This window comes from Myiozetetes cayanensis, unplaced genomic scaffold (assembly GCF_022539395.1).
Source record: "Myiozetetes cayanensis isolate MyiCay16 unplaced genomic scaffold, myiCay2020 scf5-8, whole genome shotgun sequence".
In the NCBI taxonomy this organism is placed as follows: Eukaryota; Metazoa; Chordata; class Aves; order Passeriformes; family Tyrannidae; genus Myiozetetes; species Myiozetetes cayanensis.
This window is the reverse complement of record NW_026087742.1, coordinates 17,058,736-17,066,374: the sequence shown is the minus strand read 5'-3', so window position 1 is coordinate 17,066,374 and position 7,639 is coordinate 17,058,736.

Below are 7,639 nucleotides of genomic sequence, written 5' to 3'. Positions count from 1 at the left end.
GAGTGCCCGCCCACCACTCCCCCTGCTCCCGGCCGTGGGCGCAGGGCTCGCCGCGGGTTGGACGCCCAGGCGCTGTTCTACCTGGCAACGGCGGCTGGCGCCAGCTCCCATTGGCTGCGGGGGCAGCGACCCGCGGGTGCTGCCCTGGCGCGGGCGTTAAAAACATGGGATGGGCCACTTCACGTGGAACAGATGTCAGGGTGCTCCCTGCGGCCAGGGCGCCTTGGGGCCGCCGGCCGGGCAGCTCCAGGCAGAGCTGTACAGAGCGTTGTCTTCCTGTCGGATTCGGCAGAGACCGCCAGAGGACTCGGGGCTGGGGAATTTAATGTTAAATGGTTGCCATGAGTCAAGGCCGTCCCAGTCACTCTAATTGGTCCCGTAGCGTTCCAGGCTGGAGGCCACTGAGGAGGAGTCAAGCCTGACAGAAGGGCTTGGATGATACTCTCATGGGGCTAGATTCTGTGAGGGGTGCTGGAACCAGCACCAGCATTGATACTGTGGATATCATCCCGTTCCTCCCACATATTCTTCCTTTCTGTAAATAAAGATTTTAAAAACAACAAAATGTCACTAGAGCATCAAGTCCCCTGTAACCTCCCGTTTTGAAGACATTCGCCATTCTGCAAATATAGAGACAGAGATAAGTTTTTCATAATGCCTTCTGGTCTAAAGCTGCTTTGTATTAATCTACTTGCTGTTTATTCAGATGTAGTAAATGTTATTTTTTAAATGACAGAGCTAAAGAGAAATGCATCAGTTCATCCATTTTAAAGCATTCTTACGTGTTTTGTGAAGTTTTCACAGCTGACAAAGTTGTATACTGAGGCCTTACCTTATTTCTATTAGGTCTTGCCCTTTTTCTGGTTCTGCATTAAGGCCTTACCCATTTTCAATTTATGACTCTTCTGCCACCACTGCACAAACCCCTGTGTTCAGTGGTTACATCACGTGTGTGTGGGGTGAGCAAGCCAGACAGAACATTAGCAAAGTGTTGATTTCAGCTTGCAGGAAAAGAAGAGATGAGTGCGGTAATTCCAAGCAGACAAATTAGATCTCACTCGTGTATTTGTCACTCTTCTCCCATCATGATGAATGCAGGATAAATCATCTAAAAAAACTCCGAGAATCTCTCTGATGATCACCTAATTGCCTATTCTTTATTTTATTAATACCCACCTGGCAGTGGATTTGCAGAAGCTCTCAGCACTTTATATTCACTTTAATGGAAGATGTGCCTTGAATATATGGAAAATATATTATAAACTCATATAAACTTCCTAAGATTTGAAAATAATAAATAAAGTGTAACTACCCTGAATAAATCAGAATTTCTGTATCACAAGTTGACTTGACAAAATTGTGGGCACTTAGTAGTTTGAACTGATTCCCTATAACCTTCCTTTTCCATATGTAAAATATGCTACTAATTTTACTCCCCTGAATATGGGAAAAATAATTTCTGTGATACTTTCAACATAGTGAGATACTGGCATAGTTTGAAATAGTAGTAAGAATTTTATTAGTAGACAGGTAAGTCTATGTATATATATATTCAGGGCAAGCTTTACACAATGTGAAGAAAAAAGACCTGATGCCCCACACTTAAAGAAAGGTAAAAGAAAGCATTGGGTAACTAACTATTCAGTTCTTTCAATGAAGTGCTAATTGCATGGAAAAAACCACATCATTAAGTTGCTTGTGGGGAAAAAAAGCACATCATAATGTCTCTGGGTTTTTTCACCACAGGGTTCAGGGTCATCATGCTCTTCATTGTGGTGGTTTATGATCCCCTTGCAGTGCTTTGATAACTAAAGATTGAAATACAATGCACATATAGGATGTGATTAAACACTTTTCTCTGACATTTCCTGGCTTAGGACTCATTCTACAACCTTAATGTCTTTGAATTCCTTACTATATACTTTTTTACTAGAAATAATAGAGGTATCCACCCATGCATTTTATATTTGAGGTAATCACCAACCTGTTATGTCACTTTTATTGGTAGAAGATCAGTCTTTCAGCAAATCTATCCAGGAGATACTTTTGGCTGTTTTGAATTCATGCTACACCTCAATAGAGTGACAGGAGCGCTCAATTGCAAAAAATTTCTTCTACCACTCCTTTGATAAAATGAGAGTGACATTCAGCAGTTGTGCATTAGGACTATCCCAAACCAGCAGTAACTGGTAGATTTGATAACATGTAACCAAAAAATCTCAAACTCTATGACCTTAGGAGCCACAAAGTCAACAAAGATTAGCTAGTGCTTGGGTGCATTTCTGTAGACTGCAAAGCAAGGTAGTGCATCAAACTTTAGACAAGCAGAAGAAAGAAAACAAGGAAGAGCTATACTGTTAAAACCTTGAGGTAAGGTCCCTACACATCCCTATAGGAAGCAGCAGCTGTTAATTTGTCTTGTGTGACCAGAATGGCCTATCTTTTCTTAACATTCCTCTGCAGTCCTTTTTGTGTCTGCTGCATGTCATCCCTTGCTTAATTGTTGAGATTGAAAATTAACAGGGACTTACCATTTGTCTTGTGTTGATGCAGCACCTGAAGCAAATTCCTTGTCTCAGATTCTGCTCCAATAAGGATACTTACCATTAAACTATTTCTGAAGTCATGAATAAGCTGAGTACTGGGAGTAGTAGTTTGCAGTCCTCATTTGAGTGGAAATGACTGTGTTGTAAAGGTGTAATTGTGCTATGTGCCATTGTCAGAGACCAGATTCATATCTCACAGGATTATTTGATTGATGGGTTGAATAAACCATGCTGTCTGTGTGTGTGGTTGTGGGGGTAGAAGGGCTAGGCTTAGGCCTGGGGCCAACATGGTGCAACCATGCAGAGCACATGGCAGGCAAAGCCATCTGGCTGAGCTGCCAATAAGGCTGCCTGGTGACCCACCCACACCACACCCCCTGGAGCCTCTAATTGGCCGTGGCACCCCTCACTTTGGCTGGGGGGACAGCTGAGTGGCAGTGAGCCAAAGCTCCTGTCTGGAGGGAGTGGCCACAATAGCCAGAGTCTATGAAGATGTCCATCCCTCTTGGCCTCTACCCTCCTGACCTGTCGAGATGTGACCTTTGTAATAGTAATTATGTTTCTCTCCTCTCTTTCTCGCTCTTTATTCTTCCTTCTCTTAATCTCTCTTCCTTTACTCCTGTGGGCAACTTGTCTGTGTTTCGCTTAAGTTACTGGGTATTTCACTTAAGTTTGTGTTTGCTGGCTATGACAAAGTTTCCCTTACTATAGGAATGCTTGCTAGTTTCAGTAACCTGTTGTAATGCTTTTGTGAAGTTGCATGTTATTTCTGTCAAAGCCTTTTTGCCCAAACCCCTGTTTTCTCACCAAATTAAAAGAAATCTCTTAGAGAAAAGTGTGTAGATTTTCTCTGGACGTGAACTCAAGATACCAAAGAATCAAAAGCCTGAAATAAACGTCTAACACCTGGTAAAGCATGGAGCTTCTAAACTGGATTGTAAGAGCCATGAGGAAGCAGGAGTCTTGGATAGTACCAGTGGAGAGATGAAAATGTCCAGGTCCCACAGTCAGACTTCTGAGTCTTTGCCCTTAGATAGATTCTTACTCTTGTTCTGCCACTGGGCAAGGGCACATTGCTGTCAGCAGAAAATTTCCTGTGGTATGAACACTGTCACCCTCTTCTTAATCTTATGACTAAGTAAACAATGAACACTGTGCCATTTATAAGAGAATATGGTGCCATTTATAAGAGAATATGGTGCAGAAACACATACATTTCAAGAAGAAAACTTCTTTGGTGCCTATGTAGTACTAGAAGCTTGTCCTCCGTTCTGTCCATCTTCACCACTTTTGTTGAGTAGGTGGAGAAATCTCTGACAGTAGATTTAACCTCAACTATTCTTTGATTACCATGACTTGTAGAAGATAATTTGTGGGACTGAGTTGTGTGTGCCATTGTTTACTCTGTGGTTTACTGCCATATGTAATTGTTTTATTCATGGTGTTTATTCATATTTGGAGAGGGCTATGTCCTCTCCAGCTCATTACTTAATCCAACCTCAAGCTGTATTTTATCCTTTTAATCTTTTTATCACTTTTTTTTATAAATCAGAACATCTGAATCATCTTTACTATTCTGCTCTGAACTCTCTCCAGTCAGTCAATATCTTTGACTATGTAGGCATCTGGAATAATAAATAATTTTCTGAAAGCAACCTCTGAAGAACCATATAAAAAGCAATTTACACATCTATTCTCTGTAAATGTTGATCTTCAGATACAGCCAAAACATCACATTGACTATTGAAATGACAAACTCATCTCTCTTCAGTATATTTCTTCTGGATTGCATGCTGCTCTCACCCTTTGTACAACAGAGTATGAAAGCATAAAATAACTGCTGTTTTCCAGAAAGCCCTGCACAGCTCAGCTTGTGTCAAATCAGTGAATACAATTAGACATTCAGAGACTGTACAACAACACTGTAGTAGCTGCAGGCATACAGAAGAGCTGTGTAAAAGGGAAGTGTGAGCATCCCAGGAAAACACCACAGCAAATGAGTCAGCACAGGCCAGGTGCTGCAGCAGTCACTGTGTACCATCACCTCTGCGAGGAGCCTTGCCTTCCCTGCTCTCCAAGAGGTAGGAGAGGAAGCAGTATTTTACTCCTCCTTAGTCACAACCCCATCCAAAGTCATAAATTAGTTTCCTCATATAAGGCAGTCCCTGCATGAGTGTCTGTTAAACAGACAGATGTTTCCAAACCTTATCATAATTAAACACACCCAACCACCCCATAACTCTGCTTATATAAAGCATAGAAGAAAAGAAAACAAAAAACCAGCCATAGTTGGCCATCAGGAAGGCATCAAAAATCTTGCCTGTCAAGCCAAATACTTTACTGAGCTCCCAAACACAGTACTGGGTTGAGTAACATTAGTTAGCTCCCTCTCTTAAAATAGTGTGCAGGCCTGCTGGAAGCATGTTGGAGTAGGCTCTAAGGCTGTTCTTGCTGGATCACTTGTTTTCTGAAGGCTGTGTACTGCCCCCAGTTGTCAATAGCATATGTAATTTTGTTTCTGAGTAATTTTATTAGTTCCAGTCTAATCAGTTCTCTGCCAGAATGGGACTTTGCTATTTTAATTTTTTTTTGCCTAGTAGACTGGGTTTGGCTGGGATGAAGCTAACTCTTCACAGCAGCCCTGTGGTGTTGTTTTTTGGATTTGTGGATGAAATGGTAAGACTTTTATTATGTGGCTATTGCTGAACAGTCCTTGCAAACACAAGACTTTCTCTTTTTCCCCACTGTGCTGCTCCTCCCCCACTCCAGTAAGTATGAGTAGGCTGGATCTGGCAAGAAGTTGGGGGGGGGGACCCAGCAGGACAGCTGACCTGAATTGATCAAAGGGATATTCCATGCCATATAACATTATGCTCAACAATAAAAACTATGGTAGAGGAAGAAGAAAATGAGGGATTTTTCCTTCTGTGCTGATCATTGCTTGGAGACCTCTCTTGTGGGAAGTAGTGAGTCGTTGTCTTTGTATCACTTCATTTTCATAGGGTTGTTTTTCCTCTTTCTTTCACCTACTGAACTTTCTTTATCTTGACTCCTGAGTTTCCTTACATTTCCTCCTCCTGTTCTCTCCCCTGTCCCACTGGGGTGCCTGTGGATGCTTGGCTGTTGGTGGGACTCAACCTACAGAACCTGGTTATTTCTGAAGCCTTCTGGTCACTGAAATATGTCTGACTGTAATCTCATTTATAAAGGCAGGTCCCAAGTTCAACCACCATGTCTGTGAACAGAGGAACAAGCAACTACTAAGACAGCAATTAGCTTGAAATGGTCAATGCTCTTTTCCATCACATGTGGGAATGGAGAAGTGAGAACAAGTATAATTTTTAAGCATCGAGGACTCAGGGCACAGACCTCAGTAATCTGACCTAATAGCATTGTACTACCATTGAAACAAAGGATGAGGATTTCCTTGAAAAGAAATGAGTGATTCTTGTCCCTTTCACTACTCACCACTTTAGTCAGTTCTCAGCCTCTGCTGAAACTGTCTGGATTAACTTTTGCTCCAAGTCCTTCACTCTCTATAGCATTTTGTAGAAGTAGCTCCTGCTTGGATTAGCAAAGAACTGAGTGTCACCAATGTGCTGAACAAATGCCACAACTCAACAGTCACATCATGCCTCTTGCACAAATGTCAAACTGTTTCACAAAACATGGCAAGAATTATTAATCTTGCTTGAGAGATAGAAAGCCCAAGGCACAGAGCTCAGTGAATTGCCCGTGGTTTTGCACATGCTGGTGGCACATTGGTGAATAGGCTGTAAGCACATCCTCAGTTCTAGTTTAACATCAGCCTGCTTGACAGCATTAACATCTAAATAATCATAGCCAGTTCCCCTGGGTGCTTTCACGCATGCCAGTGTGGAAGGCTCAGGATTTATCACCAGGATGCCGGTCTTCCTGAGGCATGCGTGACTGCCTGTTGTGTCCCATCCCATCTTCCTTTGAAGGAAGGGAAGCAACCATTGCTCATGACCTCATCCGTTCCTGCCAGCTTCCACAAATGAATGATTGCAGTCGGCTACACTGGAGGTGGCATCAAAGCATGTCCACCTGTAACAGAAGCCACTAAAAGATGTGCTGTAATCAGCCCTCCTACCTAACCTCTGTCCTGCATGAACAGATTAAGTTGTTTTAAAATGTTTGAACACAGCGCTCATTGTGATCAATGTCATTCTGTTGATCAGATCAGTGGGAGTGAAGAATAAAACCACATTTACTCAACAACAAATATTGGCAGTGCTTCCGAAACAGGCCAAGGGCTTATTGAAAAGAGTATTGATTGAGCCAAGAAAACATCAAGCAGTTATAAAAGTTTAATCATATTCTCATTCAAGCCTGCCTTCAGTGCCAGGAATTAAAATTCCCCCATCTCCTGAGGACGGAAGATACATTTCCATAATGTTCTGTAAACTTCCAATGCTTTGCATCTGTACCAAATGGTGGAATTATTCATTGCAAATGATTTAGCTGAGATACATGGTGCTTTCTGCACGGAGTGTACAAATTATGCACAAACAGGCTGTGATTTTTCGAATGTTTCTCATTTGCAATTGTTTAACAAAGAGCTGGGGAAACAAGAGTTAGCCTTGAAGGTATTTTTGAAGTGGTCAAAATAAATATTTGGTCTTCATGATTCAACAACATATGCCTGGTCCCTCGAATCAGCTGAAATTAGAACGATTCGTCAGCTAGAGAAGATTAGTTTCGTTAAAAGGACCGTGTCTATGTCTTTATTAGAAAACTGCTGATAAACATTTGCAGTTGCCTGAGAGAGCTACTGTATGCAGAGAGTGAAAGGCCACATTCAGAATGGCATATTTTGGCACAAGTGCTGTGGCAGTGTCTGGTTATAAAAGTTGTATGGGGTTGTAAGAGCACAGAAGAAGTTAGTATTTGCCACGAGAAGACAAGAAATAGTTTTTCTGGGCTGCAGTTCTGACAACTCAAACCTGTCTAAGATAAGCTCACTGCTGTGGAGAACAAAAAGAACCTATACCTAAAGTAATATTTCACTTACTCTTTCAATCCTCTGCCTCTGTTATCTCTGTGGCGATCTTCATGGAAGTCAAGTGTTG